Raw genomic sequence first — 20,909 nt, 5'->3', positions numbered from 1 at the left:
ATTTCTTGATGCTTGGTGATTGAAAACGTCATTGGATAATACATACATTGACTGGAGATCGAACCCGGCGTTTCCCAAACAAACTCATTTTTTAGTATTGAAAGCAAAAGCACTTCACTACAAGAAATAAATTTAAATCGAAGAATCTATTCTGCAAATCGTGGAATTTGAAACCATTTTCTTATAAGAGGTAGCTAGAGGAATCAATATCAGCAGAAAAATTGTATATAGTCTCGGTAGTTTAAATGGTACAATACCTGGCCGGCAACCCGATGGTTCAAGCTCGATTCCCGATCGGAATGGTCCCTCACTTTAGGTTATATGAGAAAAGTCATTTATATATTCATGAAAAAATCATATTTATCTTAATCCTTATATACTTGTTTATCATCATCAACAGTCTTCATTCACTTTTAAATATCGCTTTCAGTTTAGTTTTCTAATGTAGGTATTGTGCCAAATTTTTTGATAAACTAGTAGTCTAATATTAATTTTGATAATACTAAATGCAATTTTTGTTTGTTGGTTTGTTTAACGTCCCACGTGTACGCCTTGGTCCCTAAAGAAGACGTGGACCTACTGATTATACTGGAATCCGATTATAGTTGAACCACTTTTGTTCAACTCTATCGCCACTGGAAATCGAATCCTGAATTACGCTCACAGAAGGCAAGCGCGCAAACCACTAGACTAAGCCTGGGTCCTAAATGTTCTTTTCTATGTAGGTATAAAATATTACAATAAATTATTGTAATTAAATCATTGTAAATTAATTTATTGACAATGTAAGATAAATAGTCTTAAATCAAGAGGGTCTAAATTGATCATGTTTAATGATCGTAGGGAAATGGCAACTTCCTCAAAAAAGGTAAAACTTGTTCAAGGTAGTCCAATGGAGATGATCTCTGTAATAGAATGGAATAAGTGCGTACTCTGCTAAAAGGGTGATACCAAGTCTCTTGTAATTCCCAAAGACAATAAGGATCCGAGCAGACGAAACTCAGCATATTCTACCTTAGGTAGGAATCTGGAAGCCTTTTCAAAATTAACACCAACTTATTTGCGCCGTTTGATAACGGAATCCACAAATGGTGATGATGTGGCAAACATTTTCGAGAAATTCTAGGCAAAATATCACAAAAATTGTTATAAACATTACAGTAAGACTTAACATTAGACAGACTTGAGCACAAGATTTTATCATCCACGGAGAACAGAGAAGAAAAGTAAGCTCCTTTAAAGAAAAGAACGCGGAAGTCCGAAAATAAATCGTTGAAAGATGAAATCTGTTTTTTTTCTGTGATCGTGGTGCTAAATCTGCGAGAAAATTGAGCTTAGTTCCCACAAAGAGAACTTCTATTCGTGTCGCAGAGTGCGCTGAAAAGTTAGGCGATGAAAGAATTATAGGAATTTGTAGTACCTGGGATTTGATTACTCAAGAGGCAAAGTATGACGAAAACTATTTACCTAGCTTTTATAATAAGGCAGAAAGAAAATACACTGAAGATGAACTAGACATTATGTGAAAGGTTTGCTTTTGCCGATATACTTACATATATTACTGAATCTATTCTAGAAAGCGATTCCAAAGGATTTGTTTTCAAAATGAGCGATCTTTTTAAACTGCACAAAACACGGTTAATGACGATTATGAAGAAGCCTGAATAAGAAGAAATAGAAGTTCATAATACAAGATTTCGCGAAAGGATTCTTCGTCACAGGCAAGAGCTAACAGCTCATCTGTACGGCAGAGTATATGTTTTACTTTCAGAAGGATCTGACATAATCAGTGAGCTGGAGAAGGACATTGATGAAGATGCTATAGCACTAAGTCGTATTGTTAAGATGCTTCGAAATGATGTGTCAAACCATAATTGTCATTTTCCAGGAAAATTTGAGAATCACTGCCAGGAAGATCCTGTTCCTCTTTCACTAATAGCTGTTGTTAATATGTTACTTTATGGTTCATCTGTCACCCCTGATAGTAACGCAAGTCAAGCAACTTCAACTATTAGTCAACTTATATTTCATAACTTCCATCAGAAAGCAGGCGATATTGAAACAGAAGCAGCAAGGCATAAACGCAATCGCGAGCCACCTCTTCCTTTCTATGTTGGACTGAACGTTTATGCTAAAACTCCTAAAAATCTGTCCTAAATGAATTGCATTCACTAGACATTTGTACATCGTCTACAAATACACAGGAAATATCTTCAAGTCTTTCTGAGTGCTTGATAAATCAAAGTGATAAAAGGGTGTGTCGTTCCATTCTTGGTCGAGGTATTTTAACCGTTGTAGCATTTAGATAATGTTGACTACAATCCTTCTAGCATAACATCAAAGGATTCTTTTCACGGTACGAGCATTCTATTTTCCAGCATTCTTTTAAGGATAACCCTGGCATTAGACGTGCCATGTCTCACTGGATAATGTTAATATAAAAATGTAAACTACTCCTGCTCTCCCCGATAATTATACTCTACTACCTACTGTTTATATCACTAATAAGGAACCACTTTTACCTCAACAGAACCCGCAGTTTGTAGACTAACTTCTTCCACGAAGCGGGTTTTTCGCAGAAGAAAAAAACGAGAAGTGTTTGCTTCAAGCATGCTTAATAATGACACTACTTGCACTTGGTCTCTACACCATGCCAGGAAACCTGAAAACTCTGCAGGAATTCCAAGTATATACTGCCTGTTTCCGTTGTTTAAGGAAGGCTCTAAATCTGTTGCTATGATACGGCACGGAATCAATCATGTACGAGAACTTACAGACAAACTCAACAAAGGAGAAGTTCCGGTTCTTGTAATGGATCAACCACTATTCGCCTTGGGGAAACGAATTCAATGGAATTGGCCAGAGCTATACGGCGAAGATCATCAAATTTTGATGCTGGGAGGGTTACAAATCGAACAAGCCTTCCTGCGTCTTATAGGCAAATGGTTAGATGGAAGTGGTTGGGTAGAAATTTTATGCAAGTCAGAAGTAGCAGCACCAAGAACCGCTGACAGTTTATTGAAAGTAACTCACATTACAAAAGCTCGTTTTGCTCATCAGATTACTCTGACAGTTTTATATCATTCGCTGCGTGATGCATATCAGAATTCTTCATCAGAGCAATCTTTCAATGACTGATGCACTGAAAAGGAATCTTCGTGTCCAATGGTTTGGATAATGTATTATCATCTCGTGATTTTGCTCTTAATTTACATCAGAGCCATACGTCAAGGAAATTTTAAGCTCTACGTTGAAATACTAAAACTACTTGCAGAATGATTTTTCGCAATGGACCACCTAAACTATGCTCGTTCGCTTCCCGTTCACATTTTAGATTTGAAGAATTTGGAAGAAACACATCCAGAGATTATGAATGCTTTCGGAATGGTCTACTTTGTGATAAGAAATACAACAAGACCATTCTCTACAATAGCTATAGATCAGGCTCACGAAAATTGCAAAAGGGGATGGCGGGGCGATTAGTCTCTTACCCGACGACAATGCTCCTATCAAATGGATGACAGCGGGACCAGAAATTAGTAGACTAATTAATGAATTCAAAATGTCATACAATGAATATGATCCTCATAATAAGTACCATGAAGGTTACTCGTCGATGCAAGAAAGATTTAAATCGTCTGTTGAAAAGATGAAAGAAGTTTTCATCGAATTGGGGAATCCGTTTGAAGAAAATAGTGGACTTGCTAATGTTGCTTCCAGAATCATGTATAGTGGTGATATAACACTAGTTAACAAAGGTTTTGTTACATAAAAGGAAATACCTGTTCTTAAAGGAACTTTTTGCGCTGAATTCGAATATGCACTCGGTTTTTCTCCATCACGTAGATTTTCCCGAAACAGAGGGATTTTCGGGAAAATCCCTAAAAAATTTCCCTTTCCGTTTATTTTACACCCCAAGATCTTGTCCCCTTGCATATACTAACATAGAAATTATACCTAAGTATACTTTGATTCATATTTAACAAACCCTCCAAGTTTCGTAATAATCGCTTTATTCTTTCTAGAGAAATAAATATGTTTGTATGTATACTGTGTGTACTGTTTATTGCACCTTATAGTAATGCTTTCAGATCTCTTAAGTTGGGGTAAAACGTTTTGCTTTATTACCACAAACACATATATAAAATATAATACAATATAATTTACAAGTGTAACAATTTACAATAAACAATAATACAAATGTACCAAAAGGTCATGAAAAGACAATCAAAACTATCACAATATATGAAACTTCCATTGGGTTACAAAAACGTACACTACTTCCTTCTTTTGTAAGAAATGTTGCATTCTCTAACAAGACCCCAACAATAGTCCCTCCATCATGGAAGGATCCCATCGTCCCTGGTACCTTTTCTCCATTGCCATTATATCTTGGTGGAATCTTTCCCCCTGTTCGTCGCTGAGAGCACCTAGGTTACCAGGAAAGAAGCTGAGGTGGGAGTGCAAAAAGTGGATTTTTAAAGACATCCTACAACCCAACTCTTTGTATTTCTGTATCATGTCCTGTACGATTTCTGTGTAACTCTCAGCTTTGTTATTGCCCAGAAAGTTGCGCACAACACACTTAAATGCTGTCCAGGCAGCTAGCTCAGCACTGTTTAACTTGCTCTCAAAGCTATCATCAAGCATTAATTTCCTAATTTGGGGACCAATAAACACTCCCGCTGAAATCTTAGCATCACTCAGGTTAGGGAACTTATCTCGCAAATACTTGAAACCTTCACCAGATGTGTCCATGGCTTTGACAAAGTTTTTCATAAGTCCTAACTTGATATGAAGTGGCGGTAGTAATATCTTATTAGGATCTACCAAAGGAGCGTATTTGACGTTGCATTCTCCAGGTACGTAATTAACTCTAGGTTCCCATTCCTTCACTTCATAATGTTTGTCATCAGCTCGGCTATCCCATAAACATAAAAAACATTGGTACTTCGTGTAACCGCACTGCAGTCCTAATAAAATACCAACTACCTTGAGATCACAACATATTTGCCAACAATGGTCCTTGTAATTTATAAGAGTTAGCAAAGTTGACATGGTGTCATAGGATTCCTTAATCTTCACTGAGTGCGCAAGTGGTATAGAAGGTTTTTTATTTCCATTATGTAAAAGGACAGCTTTAAGGCTGACGTTTGACGCGTCGATAAATAACCTCCATTCTTCTGGAACGTAAGGAATTCCTAGCTCCGCCATCAACCCATTTATAACCGTACATACGCACACATTATCTTGCATTGAGAAATAGCTTGAAAATTGAACATGCCTTTTCCTGTACACTGATATGTTCGTTTCTGCATCCAATAAGTTCCACTGCTGGAGCCTTGATCCCAGAAGTTCCGCCTCTTGTTTTGTCAGGTGCAAATCACGGACTAGGTCATTAAGTTCACATTGCCGGATGAAATGTGGCTCGCGAACACAGTCAGGGATGAATGTTGAATCCTTGGATGTACATGTTGATGTCGATGGTTCATCAAGGTCATGATCATCATCAGAGTCTTTTGGCCATATCTCTTCCCAGTTGGTAGGGGATTCGGGAAGTGGAAGTTCATCCCCGTGCGGAATAGGTCTAATTGCGGATTTAACGTTGGGATAACTTATTGTGTATTTGCTTTTTTTAGAATGTCCCTTAACTACTGTGAGACAAAAATAACAATCATCCAGATGGTTGGTGGGTTCTCTCCACACCATTGGTACAGCAAATTTCATGAACCTCCGTTTCCCTTTGGCCCATGCAAGTAAAGTGACGTAGCACGACGCACAAATTATGTTGGGTGCCCAAGTTTTGTCCTGATCTCCCACACGACATCCGAAATATATATAATATGCTAGTTTCACCGATGGCGTAATGGATCTACACTGTCCTTTAACTACAAACTGGCCACACACATAACAAAAACTATTTGGTGAGTTAACACACGAACGCCGTCCTCTTGACGCCATTGTACTGATCACAAACTAAACTTCTGGTCTTAGTTGGGTATAATGCCGTTAAGATCAAACATGAAAGCACTCTTAGCAGCAAAGACAACTTTGAAAGTGAAGTAGTGTTAAACCACACGTCAATATAAAAATGTACAAAACTCCCTCACCAGGTGTCAAGAACACAAGAAAGAAAGAAATGCGCGGGGGGAGGGGGGAAACGATACCGTAGTGGAAAATTCAGACTGCATTAGTTCATTGTTGTCAACAATGAGTCTGTATTCCATTCTTTCTTTCTTTTGCATTCTGTTACATTTGATAACAAATATTGATAACCATTTCATGAACAAAACGAAAAAACTTGGAGAATTGTATATATATGTATTAAGATATACATATACTGTACGTTTAAAAAAATATACGTTGGAAGTACATTCTATTTTTATACACGTTTCTAATTTACAGAGAGCAATACAAGTGTGTTGTTGACTATTGTAAATATTCATTTTTATGTCTGTGTTTGTAGTAATAAAGCAAATCGTTTTTACCCCAACTCAGGAGATCTGAAAGCATTACTATCAGGTGCAATAAACATTGCACACAGTATACATACAAATATATTTATTTCTCTAGAAAGAACAAAGCGATTTTTACGAAACTTTTAGGGTTTATTAAATATAAATCAAGGTATACTTAGGTATAATTTCTATGTTACTATATGTAAGGGGACAGGAGCTAGGGGAATAAAATATCTGAAAAAGGGTAATTTTTGAGGAAATTTCCCGAAAATCCCTCTGTTACGGGAAAACTGTACGTGATGGAGAGAAACTGAGTGCATATTCGAATTCAGCGCAAAAGTTTCTTTAAGATCAGATGATTTTTCTCATGTAACAAACAAATTTTAAATTTGTTAACTAGTGTAATTGAATCCCTATATTCAGCTTAAAAAAAGGCTCTAATATGTACAAGGAATTTGTACAAGAAAGATAAGTAGAATGTACCAAGCCAGTTTTTTCGCAATTGAAAAAATAATCTTTAGTGCTTCATTCTTCTTTTCAAAAGAACAAAACAAACTGAAATTACTTAAGATGGACGTCGAGCTATTCTCTTGCTTACTACACGCTAGTCAAACAAGACAACTTGACTTGGATGAATTCCTTCAGCACGAGAATCAACGAATTGCACAATCTCTCTAGCATAATTCACAATCCTCAAAAAAGTCCGACTTAGTTATGCTTCTACACAGTGTAACAAGTCATCATTTTTGAGATGCCTGTACCTACAACAAATGGACTCGTCCAAGGATGACATATACCGAAAAAATAAGAAGTATTAAAATATATTTGGTTATAATTACCCTGACTGTTGTTCTACTTAGCCATGATTAGTCATTTATTAATTTCATTATGTTTAAATTGATCATTTGTATGGTTGTTACTTCAAAAAAGAAGTTTAAAAGAATAGAATGAAAAAGAATCAAAGATTTGCTTGGTAGAGTTTGCTGCGACAAAGAGAAAATGGAATGAAATTGCGTAGGAGGGGGCGTGGCTTGGTCTTCGAGTCAGCGTAACACTCCGTGTTAGTTGACCTGTTCCCTATTCTTCAGACGGTGTGGATCTTCCTTGCTTCTTCGTTCGTTTGGTTAGTTGTTGGAAGTGCTTCGCTTATTGCATGTCAAAGTGGTTAACAGGGGGCAACTTGGAAGATAGTGCCAGGAAAATGAAAGGCGTAATTATTATTAAGTGTGATATATTACTAGAAATGCGTATTATAAATGCCAAAGTGTTATATTAGTTATAATTTGTTAAAAAGGCAACCTCTAAGAAAGAGATTGGAGCTGGAACTGGAGTGGCATATTCCGGGGTAATTAAGTGCCTGCAGTAAAGTTGTGCTTTACACACACTGTGCTATTTAATATTGAGTTTAATTCATTTTGTGAATTTGTAATCTCAGAAGTCTGCTGAATAGTGCCTACTTCGAGTTTTTATGGCAATTTCATATGTGGAAAGTCGTAATTGTGTGGTGGACAAATGTTGAAAGTTTAACTTCTTGCTGAATAATCGTTCTTGAATTTTCCCAGCTTAATCCTGTGTTTAATTCTATATGAATATTTCCTTTTGGAAATATCTTTGCTTTAGTAGCTTTGAATCTCGGGAGAAATGCAGTAATAATTCATTAACTGGCACTCAATCTACAAAATTGTCAATTGCTAAGGTTCTGGAAAGTTTAGACTGTGAGGAGCCTGAGGTTACAACATTGATTACATAGAATGAAAGTAAAATTAGAGAACGTCAAATAAGGTGTATGTGAATTGGTTTTTAGTAAAAGTAAAGTAGTAGTGTCACGTTACATTTTTTTGTATTGTGAGGTTGTGTCTTGATATTCCGCCTTGTTTGAGATAGGAATTTGGTATATTTTCCCTAGTTTTATTCTATTCTTATTGATCTATTCCCTCCAGATTTGACGAGAGAACTTTGAGCAGAATTTTGTTGAGGAAAGTTAAATAAATTGATGATTAAAGTCGGTGATCCAATGTTTCTTTCATTCTAGTTTTTTCAGCTTATTTCTGGTTACTCTATTTCGATTTAGACGTATTTAAGCCTGAATAATTTATGAGAATTGTTAAATTTCCTTTTTTCTTTATCTTCACATGGTAAATTAGTAAATTGGGATTAAATTTGATAATTAAAGCTTTTGATTATTAATTGAAATGAGAATTTGAGCCATTAGTTGTATAGTATTTGCCAGGTTGAAACATTATTCATGCACCGACAATGCATTTATATACAGATTGTTCATAAATATTTAAGAAAATTTATTGCCAGATTAGATACCTAAATTTATCAGAATTTCGAGAGAATTTATTGTTACTCAGAGTAAAAACGAATTATATTTTTCATTTCGTTGATTGTTTAATTATAATTTGTTCAGAAATGAGATTGGAAGTTTTCTTAGATAATTTGCAAGAATTGTCGTACAGGGTTTTTTATGCTGAAATTAAAGTAGAGAATTTGACTAAATTAATTGAAAGAATCTAATAAAACTTGAGAATTTATTATTACTAACTTTTTGACACTACGAATTATCTGAAACTTTCAACTATTAAAAAACTGGATAGTTAAAACTCATGTGTATTTCATAGTTTAGAATTTATGTATATTTCTTGTTTTGTTTCTATGCGTTATTCTAACGCAATAATGCATATACACAACCACTTGTCTGGATGAATAAAATTGTTATTGATAATTGAATCCTTGTGTTTATTTTCTTTATATGTGTATTTGTCTATCCTGATTTATTTGATTTGCACAAGGAATATTGGATTATATTGCCAGCTTGCCATTGAACTGGGATGAGGAGGGTCCTATCCGCAAGTCCCATCTGCCAGGCTTTTTCCAAGGGAGTTCAAATCGACAGTTATTATTATTATTATTATTATTATTATTATTATTATTATTATTATTATTATTATTATTATTATTATTATTATTATTATTATTATTATTATTCAAAAACTCTGGATTTGGGTTCAAGCTGAAGAGACTGGGTGGAGGTGGACGTTGCAAGAGTGAAGCCAACATCAAAGAAGAACAATTTCCTAATTCTTGTGATGTTTTATTATTTGATGGAGCAGTTTTGGTTCACATTTTGCAACCAGCATCAGTAGAAACATTTTGTGATTATTTCCAGTGTAATTTGTTCAAATATGTTCAAATAGAAGCAGACACATTCCATGCAAAGCGAGTGGATTTAACATGGGAAAAATACTCTTCAAAGATCTTCCACAAGAGAAAGTAGGGGTGTAGGGATAAGGACAAAAGTAACACCAACTACACCAATTCCTAGGAAGTGGAACGATTTCCTTCGTAATGACGAAAACAAAGAAGAACTGTTCCTCTTTCTTGGAAAGTCTATGTGCGAAAAGGAAGGGAGTAACTTTGAGGTAGCAATGAGCAATGGATATCACATTGAAACTTCAAGAAATCTTCCAACATTTTTAAACAAATCATCAGGAAATCATTTAGAATAAGCTGATAGTAGGATCATGTAACATTGCTTTGATGCAACAGTAAATGGACACAAAAAGATAGTTATCCGTGCAGTAGACACAGATGTTGTAATACTTACTGTATCGTTTTTCTACGACTTTGAGCGACACGGTCTAGACGAATTATGGATATCTTTCCGCAACAAGAAACATAATCGATTTCTCCCAGTTCATCATATTTCAAAAGCAATAGGAAAAGAAAAATCAACTGCGTTACGAGGCTTCCATGCGTGTACAGGATGTGATACAGTGTCATAATTTCTCGGACAGGGAAAAATATCAGCATGGAAAACATGGCTCTTGTATCCAGAGGTGACTACAGCTTTTCTAACAATTTCACACCCTGTGATCAACATAAGCGAGTATTGTTTTAATTCATTGTAACGATATGTTGTCCTATTATATTCAAAAACAAGTGAAAAATTTAAAGTTAATGAAGCACGGTGAGAAAAATGTTTGGAAAAGGGCAGTCAGCGTTTCCTCCAACTTGTGATGCCTTGCTTCTTCAAACCAAGCGTGCAGCATACCAAGCTGGACAAATCTGGAGCAAGGCAATATAGAAGACAGCACATATTCCTTCACCAGTAAACTTGGGATGGACTGACAATGGAGGTGTACTTTCTCCAACATGGACTTCCATTCCAGTTGTATACGAGGCATGTAGGGAACTCTTTTTGAAATGTGCCTCCAAGACGTGTGCCACAAGATATCGTTGTAGAAGTGCAAGCGTCCCGTGCTGTTTTTTGTGTTCTCTGAGTAGGGGAACATGTGGAAAGGTGATGGAAACTGAAAACGAAGATCTAGATCAATAAAACTTTCATGCAAGTAGCACTAATTATTTTTGAAAATTCAGTTGATCCACAATAAATTTACACCACGATGGAAACGTACCAATAAATAAATAATCTTGAATGTATGATACTTTGTAGAATAGCTTGTACACAAGATAATATTAATTATTCGTCGAAATCATAAAACTGTTTCTACAAGTAGAAAATCCAAAAGATATATTGTGAATTTCAAATTATCGAACCAGTTGTTTGTGTTGTGTTTCTGTTCTTACAATACGAAAGAAATTATTTACTTTGTAATTTATAACAAGATATTGCTTTATGTAATTTCCTTATAATATTGTAAAGGATATAAAACCAATGTCTATGGCTTAAAGACATGAATTTACTTCTTAGTCTTTCTGTGCAAGTCTCTTTCAATTCAGATGAAACCATAAAGCTTTTCTATTGTGAAGTTCCGCACGTATTTCTGAAGATATTTTTAAACTTGATTCATGTGTAAAAGTGAATGGTAACAGAGTAGGTGATATTACTTTCTCCTTATTCCTTTACAAATATCAATAATATGGTCAATATTTCGAAAGAAACTAATCTTTATGGATCATAATTAACGGCCGCCATATTGGATTCATAACCGGATTTGGTCAGGCTACTTTGTGCTTCTGGTGAAAGTGAAACTTATGAAGGGCACATCATAAGAGAATGATTTGTTTCGTACAATGCAGCATGCATCAGTAATGTTTTATTACCGTTAATGAACTCTCGTTCGAAATTTGGGAAATTCAATCGAGTCAACGTGAATCTTTAAATTGTCATAACTTCGTTATTTATTAACCAATCTGAATGAACTATACACCAAACGAAAGATAATTTAACACTCTTTAAAATTTATACGTCATTACTTTCGGTAATCCCAGCCATTTACTTGTTATTTAAAAAAAATATGAGTAAACTGCATCATAAGAAATGCAAAGGTCTAAATTAAATAATTTCTCTAGGTGTTAATTACAGTGTTAGGTAAAAACGTTTGCTAATCTTGTAACACCCTATTATCTTCTACGTCGTTTTGTTCTTGAATCGTGAAGATTGGACTATTAGTTAAGGAGATATAGGCCTCTAAAACCAACACTGTGAATTCGCAGAGGCGGCCATTTTTGATAGACACTATATTGTATTCTGGCCACCTGTCGGAGTGAGGCCACTTTGATTCCTGCTTAGTTGGATCAGGTGAACAACATATCCAATTGGCACCTTTTTAACACAAAGTGCAGGATACTTCCCGTGAGCTCCCCTACTACATAAAAGTAACTAGATATAATATTTATCTAAGTATTTCTTTCGAAATAAAGACTTTTAAAAAATAATGACATTTTCAAGCGCTCGTAACCTCATTCCTATTCATTTGAAACAAGTCATACCTTGGCCATGGTATCAAACACTAAGGGCTTTCGATGTGGATAATCCTCTGCATCTCCGTTGTGCTGTATATGTGATAGAGGCTTCTAAACTTTGGATGTTTGTAATACTATAACATCCTTAGTTTGCAACACTGAATAATACATATGGTATTTTGTTTTTATTTAACATGTTGATTTGAAATATGTGTGTCGTGGCGTTTCGTCCCAAGTAGCGTTTTGTCCTCGTAGCGTTTCGTCACAATCCCACTATGTGTCGTATCGTTTCGCCTCAAGCAGTATTTCGTCTCAGTAGAATTTCGTCCAAATTCTGCGAACACGAAGCTTAAGTTCGGTACCTGATCGAGTAGCGTTTTGTCCAGTATTTACACACATATACACACACGCAAATTGATTGTTATGTTTACAGTGCGGTAAGGTCTATTGTTAGCACCAGCTAGGACTGCGTGCCCTCTTTTATGAACTATTCATGGATATTTTTTTGTTAAATTTTTATGAACTAAATTGTCCATGGACTTACCTCGCTCGGTATTAAAACTTAAGGGATATTTCAAAGATGAAATTCCAGCCAGCGTTTTGTCACTTATTAAATGATATTCGAATATTCTTCATTATCAATATCTTCGTCCAATATTTTCATATGCCAGTCCTAATGGTTTCCCTTTCTCTTTAATCCACGTGGATTATGTAAGAGACTACTTGTTCACTTTTCTACAATACTTTATTCTTTCTTTTCAGCGTTTCTAAATACATCCTCATATCCTTCGCATCTGAATATTGTTTCTTCTTTTTCCAAAAATACAACCAAATCTTTTATTCGGACCATTGCATCATTCGTGCAACTCAACGCCAAACAAAGTCACCTCCGTCTTTTTTGTATATCGATATCCATTAAATTTCAAATTGGGTTGACCTGTCTTAGTTTCAGGAAACTCGGCTGGAGAACGCTGATACAAATAACGTTAGCAAGTGTTCGGAGTGCCTAGTAGGCCTATCCGGCTGTGCTGCCACCTAGTTTAACTTCCACGAACCACAGGTTGATCGACGTGTGAGTCATCAACTGTGTGTTGCTGGGACGAAACTCTGCTCATTAGCTGTTTACTAATAAAAAAAAATAGCTTGAGATAAACTACTACGGATTTGCATTGGGACGAAACACTACTACACCGGGACGAAATGCTACGAATTTTGCCTTGGGAGGAACCGCTACAGTATGAAACCGAAATATGCAATAATCTGACTTAGTGTCATTTGAAAAAAATATAACTTTATACTGGGATGGCAACACTGTTCACTGTGTGGTCTTGCTTAATACGTAAAACGATGTCCCCTTCATGCAAAGTTTCCCTTTTCTCTCTCTTTTGGCTTCTCCGTTATCACGGAGGATCAAGATAAATTACCCACCCTGTATTTTACTCATTCCTTTTAATGTATCAATTATGGGGCAGCATCTCTTGTGAATGAAACGTGTGTGATGGTGGTAAAAGTTTGTATTTCTTGTGGAACTGGAATCCGAATATTTGCACCCACCCTCAAGTTTATAAATATTGTTATTTTTAAATTTAAATTACCTTTTATAACTCACTTAACACGAATTAAAATATAGACTACGAGTAAGATACACTGAGCTTAAGTTACATAACTTTGAAAGAGGTGTATAATCTTTTGGGTAGGTAATGATGTAACTGATGGAAAGCTTTGATAATAGTGTACATTTTACACAATTCAATCCCAATTCTGTGATTAATATCAATGCAGTTTGTTGGACCGAGTTTTGATCTCGAGTCTCTTATGCTGATTGCTATTAATGAATGAAGTTAATGTTGGGGATCCATGAGTTGGAAATAATTATAGCGACCTTTAAGAGGGGGTATTAAGAACAAACAATGTTTTACATATGAAGTATTAAACAGGCTATTTACACTAATCTGGGATAGAAATATAATTTAATTATTTGGATCTTTCAAGATTAGTGTCATTCATTATGAGATTAAGATAGGTGGTGTGTTTTATTATTTCCTTACGCTTCACACGGATGTGGAGATCATAGATAGTCAGTCTGCAGAAGGGTAGTAAATGGGTGAAAACATAGTAAGTCAAACGCCAGTTTGGGGTTGAAAGGTTTAGACATCTAAAAATTTAGGGACAATTTGAATGTAACGAGTGAGTGCGAAAGAGAGGTAAAGCTCGTCGATAAAAGCGTAATCATATAAAGTTTATTGTTGACAAAGCGGAGAACGAAGACAAGATTAAAGAGTGAGCAAACTGTACTCTCTGTCCCTCTCATATGCATAACAAAAGCATTAATATGATGGAAACCGTGATTAAGTGGTTACTAGCTTCTGTAATATATTTTTTGCAAGTGTTCTTTCGAGACAGGAGGAGTTAGACCTAGGTGCGGAAGATTTAATGAATGCACTGTAATATATAAATGTGTTATTGCTATTGTATTCAAAACGTATTTCAGTTTTGAAAGCTGATTTTCGTTAATGAACTTTTCATATCGATTAAATAGTGATGCATTTAATTTTATTCTTCACAGTATCCTTTTACACTTTCTCCATCTCTTTGAAGAAGAAATTAATAGTCTTTCATTTTGCTGTTTTTGTTTAACCCCTTATTATTCGCGTGAACTTTTCTAGCATTATTACTGACTTCGAGATATCTAGTATTATCAGTAATGAAATATTTGTTCTTATTAGATAATAAAATTACTCTAGCATTTCTTTTTAACTATCTCTTTTTCTTTTATTAGTATATGGTTATTTTTTCAAAGCAATAAATATACTTATAGAAGTACCCGAAACGAAATAAAATTGCAAGATGTTTTAGTTAAATTGATTACTCAGCATCGAGGTTGTATGAGACGAATCTACCTCTGATCACGTACATAGAAACAGGGGGATGTATGGCGCAAGCTGCGCCATTGAAAAAAAATGGGGGGGAGTTTACACTACTTTCGAACTAGCAATTGTACTGTCGGAATAGCATTAAAACACGATTTTGAGGAGCTAATTTTCAAAAATTTTCCGGGGTGAACCCCCGTACTCCCTGCTTCGATACTCGATGAATGAAGTACCGCGCAAGTAGCCGTATGAAAGGAAAGGTTGGTTCGTTTTAAGAGAGAAGGGCCGCCCACAGGAGGGATAAATGGCGCAAGTTGTGCCACCGAGAAAAAAATTGGGGGGAATAAAAAAATTGGGTAAGAATTTTACTCTAATGTCGAATAAGTAATTTTGCTGTCGTCAGAATAACATTGGAACACGATGCGATTTTTTTTAAATCTCGAGAATGAATCCCCCTACCCCCTGCTTAGAAACTCTATGAATGAAGTACCGCGCAAGTTGCTATATGAAAGGATGGCGCCAAGTTCTGGTGAACAACAGTTACAAACACTCAAGGAATCACTTTCAAATTTAGATTTGAAACTTGCCTATGTTGTCTGTTGAAAATTATAAAGTAGTTTGACATAATTGTGAGCTAGTGGTAACCATACAGAGAAATCTAAATTTGAAGTGAGCCAGTGAGTGTTTGTAACTGTTGTCCACCAGAACTTGGCGCCTATTTTTGTGATTTCAATTCTTTTTAAGGCCACTCGTACTTGGCTCTTTTACAGGAATGTTTTTTGTTGGATATCACTTCTTTTTGTAGGCTAATTTCGAGGATAACATTTTCTTTTGGTATCAAACTCAATAACTTGTAACTTGCGTCTTACTTTTCATATACAAGGGAATTATATCAATATTTTGTAAAGAAAAAATAATACTACTAATTGTAAAAAAAGAATACCTGTGACATACACAGTGTGTAGAAGTTTTTATACCCTTCAATATCCTTATAGAACATATTTAGTATTGCACACTACCAAGACTACTAATAAAAGTAATGCCATTTTATAATTACTACTGCCTCTACTACTACTACAAGCATTCTATAATACTACTACAGGAAATAAAAACAACAACAAAAATAACAATTACTAGTACTATAAAAACTACTGCTACACTGGGCAATTGTTTTTAGAGGACTTGAGTTTTGAGGAGGGAAGAGATTATTAGTTTTTGGGGGGAGTGCGCCATCAGCTTTGGGGGGATGGGCACCCCTGCATAGAAACAGTCCTTGGCGACTTAGCCACGAAGAACAATATGCAAAAACTGAAGGTAAAAATTTGTACAAAATTTTTGGATACCCATACTGACGTATTCAAGTTCTTTCACTACCTAAAAATAGCAGACATTTTCCATTCCGTATAAATTATAAACTTCTCCTTCCGAAATTACTTTTCTCGAATTCTCCGTTAAACGAATTTTGTCAAAGTTCAAACCGATCGACAAAACTTTTCCGCATCTGAAATGTGCAAATATGTATTTTACTTGGTCGATACTTTAAAGAAAAATGATTTTTTACTGATCTCCACATTTTACTTCGTGTGCATATATATCATTTTAAATCCCCCGCCACTTACTACACCCACGTTGTATTGATGCAAATGAATGATAGAGATAATTTGTACTTTCATACTTTGTAAAACAGAAATGTTCAAGAAAAACTTTAGTATAGTTACATCAAGTGATTCAAAATATTATGTTCTGTTGTTTAAAGAAGTGCTCTGTTCCGATCTGTCTCTATAATTCACCCATGTCAAATTTCTACAAGTGAATAACAAGTTTAAATTTTAAGAAAGAAACAAAAATATCGAAACACTGAATAATTGTAATACTTTTACATCTTCGCGTATCTGGGAGATGGTTATTTCCGGAGCTCGGTACGTGGTGACGTGACTACCAACTCCACTAGGATAGTCCTGCAGATAAATGTTGGAGGTATATACCAAGTAAACAATACTGGACTGCCGTAACTAGAAATACTCGTGTCATGTTCGACTAGCATGTGTCAGAGGTAAATGCGCAAGAGAAACTGGGATATAGATATCCCCCCAGTGGCTGTAAATAACTTTCTGTGTACTTTCTAGTGTGTCATGTTTCCTTTAGATGTACGCTTCCTGTTTGAATACAATGCCTCCTATTATGCATAAAACCCATCAATCGTAAATCTGGGGAAAACTGCCTGTCATTTGTTGACCCTTCTATATTGTCATCCTCGAAGTCACTTAATTCCACAATATATAAGAATTTGACTTGAATTTTAACTCTAGCATAGTTTAAAGATGCCGCGACTTCTCCAGCCATCATGTATCTCGATTACCTCTAAAATATATTATTGTCTTTGTATAAAATAACAAAAATTACAAGATATCATTTACACAAGTTTTCTCGTAATAATGAAAGCTCATATTCTTCATTAAATTCCATTTCTATCATGAAGACTGTTAGATGAAATGTGTATCAATTCTCACATCAAATGCCAGGAGAATTATAGCCGCTCCATAACAATATGTAATCACTATATAAATTTATTAAAAATTCATTCAATATAGACGGATCAATGATATTTCTCGGCGTGTAAGAGGACTTAAGTCATATCAGTACACGCATAAGTCATTATTGTAAGTGCTGCACGAGGACTTTCAAACACACAAGATAAAATTTAGAGATGACAATTTATTTTTTAAATTTTATTTAACTTAGTTTAGCGTCCTTTTCAGCAGCGAGGTTATATGGGACGTAGACCTATAGCTTAACGTGGAATCCTAACCACATGAGCTCCTGCCTGAAATTGAATCCGGGTCTCCCACGACCAAGGCGCGTACGCTAACCGCTTCGAGCTTGGGAGGGAGCTCGATAATTTATTGTTTTACTTTATATTTCATCATGTTGTTGTTATATTTCTTTTATCTAAATTTTTCCTTAGTGTGCCTTTAGTCTGTATGAAAGGAGCTTGAGCGCAATTAATTTTTCTAGGGGTACCCATTGTTAGCACGCACAATCATGAAATTTCAATATCCTCCACTTATAAACTCAACACATTTGGGAGTTATACTCAACACAATACATTTTAGGATTATACTCAACACATTTAAAATTTTGTTTTCTTTAGATAAAGAATATTACGAAAAAGTTAATGCGATTCATGATAGGCCTTTTAATCTGCTAAGATAGGTTAATCTGCCAAATGTGAACAGCGATATATATTGATTATTAATTGATTGACAATTTTTTACTAATCGAAATTACGTACTAAAGTAATATATGCCGTTTATTTAGGTTAAGGATAATATGAAAGTCCCGATACTTGGAAATAGCAGTTTGGACACGTATATCAAGTATCCGATGAGAACTGAGTATGGAATGTGCTTAGCAGTTAATTCTGAGCTTATTGATCTACAAAGGTAATTTGGAATAATTTTGCAATTTAACTTGAATGTTTCTTGTTTGCTTACGTTTTATGAGTATTCTGTTCCATTTGTATTGATAATATTGTTGATAAGTAAATACTATTACAGTCATACCATTACACATCATAAAGTTAAGTCATATCATTACATGCATAAGGCATTATTGTAAGTACGGCACGAGGACATTCAAACACACCAGATAAAATTTAGAGAAGACAATTTATTTTTTATTTTTTTTATTTTCAGTTTACAGTCCCTTTCAGCAGCGAGCGTATATGAGAGGGAATTGTTATGGAATTACAGATTGAGTCTAAATCAATGGCAATAATCACAAAAGTAAATTTCCCCTTTCAGACCACTACGTTCTCTGTGTGCCTAGTCCTCACAGGATACACACTTAACCCTTTGGAACTTCTTGTATAAAATAACAGACAAATTCTGACCAAAGCATATATTAACTAATAAATAATAGCGTTACAGTTTCGGCAAATTAACTTTGCCTTCATCAGACATCAGGTAATGTGTCTGATGAAGGCAAAGTTAATTTGCCGAAACTGTAACGCTATTATTTATTAGTTAATATATGCTTTGGTCAGAATTTGTCTGTTATTTTACACTTAACCCATTCTTCTCCGCTGGTGTCTTCTGAAAAGAGTCTTTCGAAAAAAATATACAGAATGCGTCATTACTCTCTCGTACACTGATCATCTGATTCATCTGATGATCAATCATTGTCTGCTTGTTCATACCTAGCGTCTTACTTGACCTGGACGTTGATTGGGACTTAGCCCTGCTTTCATTTCCTTTTGAGTATTCTTGTTTACCTGAGCTCCGTTTAGTTTCTCTCTGTACCTTCTTCCCCATCGTACGTAATTGTTCTTTTTTATACGGTGACGAGGTTATTACTGCAACTTGAGTAGAATTACGGCCTCTGGTTGACATCTTCCTCAGCTTCCCAAGAAATGCGGATATGTAAATGTAAGGGTATTTCGGCTTATAGAACACCCTACTCCTACATGTTTGTATATATTTCACCACCAAAGACTATCAGTTGGCACAATAACCACGCGGTGATTTTCCAAACTTTATAACTTAAAGAATAAAAGTATGTAATGAGTAATCACGTACCTGAAAATAATTCTCGTTTTCTGAGGTGAAGAATTATCAACAGAAATTTTAGTACAATGAAAAACAGAACAATGTTCCTCAGACACTAACTCACTGTTACAACTGGTTTAAATTGCACTCGCTTCACCTAGTTATGAGAGGAGAAACTACTGATAATGTTCCCGCCAGAGTGCGGCGTGTTTCAGCCCAGAAACTGCGGTATTTCGGTTTACGGACCTATGTCGCTTTTATTGCTTTTCCCTTCTTTCTTTCTCTCTCTCTATCTATCCCTCTCTCTCTCTCTCTCTCTCTCCTCTCTCTCTCTCTCTCTCTCTCTCTCTCTCTCTCTCTCTCTCTCTATATATATATATATATATATATATATATATATATATATATATATTCGTGAAAGACGCTATATGAGTACACCCAATATCTCGTTTTACCCTCATAATCTTTTCCAGGAATATATTAATATAAACTATCATTTTCATTCCTATCCATCATATAATTCCTAATAAATGTAATATACTACAGTATCAAATAAATTGATTGCAATAACGAATTCATGGTAAAATATTAGAAGTGGTTTGCTTATGATAAGATCTTCATTCAATTTTGTGTTTAAAATTAAGTTTTAAAATTAACAGAATAAAGAAGATGAGCTTAACAGTAAGTAGCACTTTGTAATCAGCGGTCATGAACATTAACTACATTTCAATTCCCTCAACTATTTCTGTAATAAATATTTGTATTATCACTCACAATTTCTTTGTGCTCTGAGATATCTAATGTTGCTTCTTTGCTTTTCAATATTATAAATAAATAATACTTTTGAAAAATATATCTGGAAATCATACGTTTTTATTTATTTCAGTCTCACAGAAGAAGAACGACAGAAATACACTATACCTCACTACGACATGAGCGATGAAAAAATATTTTTTATTCTGTTGTACTTAAAACCAAATATAAGGGTAATATTTCCACCTCATTATTATTTACTTGTACATATGTGTTATTTAACTATTTGACTAAATAGCAGGATTTATAGCTTCTGGTATTAAATTTCTCTCTTACTAATCCTACACAGATTATACTTTATTGTCAAGAATTAGTTGAAGAACTATTTCATTGGCTGATTAAAGTAAGTCTGTGTAAGGATTGAGTCTGTGTAAAGATCTACTAACAGAGGGGGCCTTAGGCTTTGCGATGACTAGGGAAGGAGATGATTACATTACACAATATTAAGTATAAAAGTCACACAGAATGCCACCAGTCAAGACATCACAAACCAAATACAAAATTCTCTA

The 20,909-nt window shown here is 35.0% G+C and overlaps 1 long non-coding RNA gene across 1 annotated transcript; it reads left to right on the top strand.

The window, feature by feature from the left end:
- Positions 1–18,359: 18,359 nt before the first annotated feature.
- On the top strand, positions 18,360–20,630 carry LOC145685212 (uncharacterized). The gene is made up of 2 exons (XR_014131446.1): positions 18,360–18,483; positions 20,474–20,630. It is a non-coding gene; the product is annotated as an uncharacterized LOC145685212 (long non-coding RNA).
- Positions 20,631–20,909: the final 279 nt, after the last annotated feature.

The sequence above is a fragment of the Thermobia domestica genome, chromosome 5 (assembly GCF_964235325.1).
Source record: "Thermobia domestica chromosome 5, izTheDome1.hap1.1, whole genome shotgun sequence".
NCBI classification, from domain to species: domain Eukaryota; kingdom Metazoa; phylum Arthropoda; class Insecta; order Zygentoma; family Lepismatidae; genus Thermobia; species Thermobia domestica.
The sequence above is the reverse complement of the archived record's forward strand: the minus strand, read 5'-3'. Positions and strand labels throughout refer to the sequence as shown.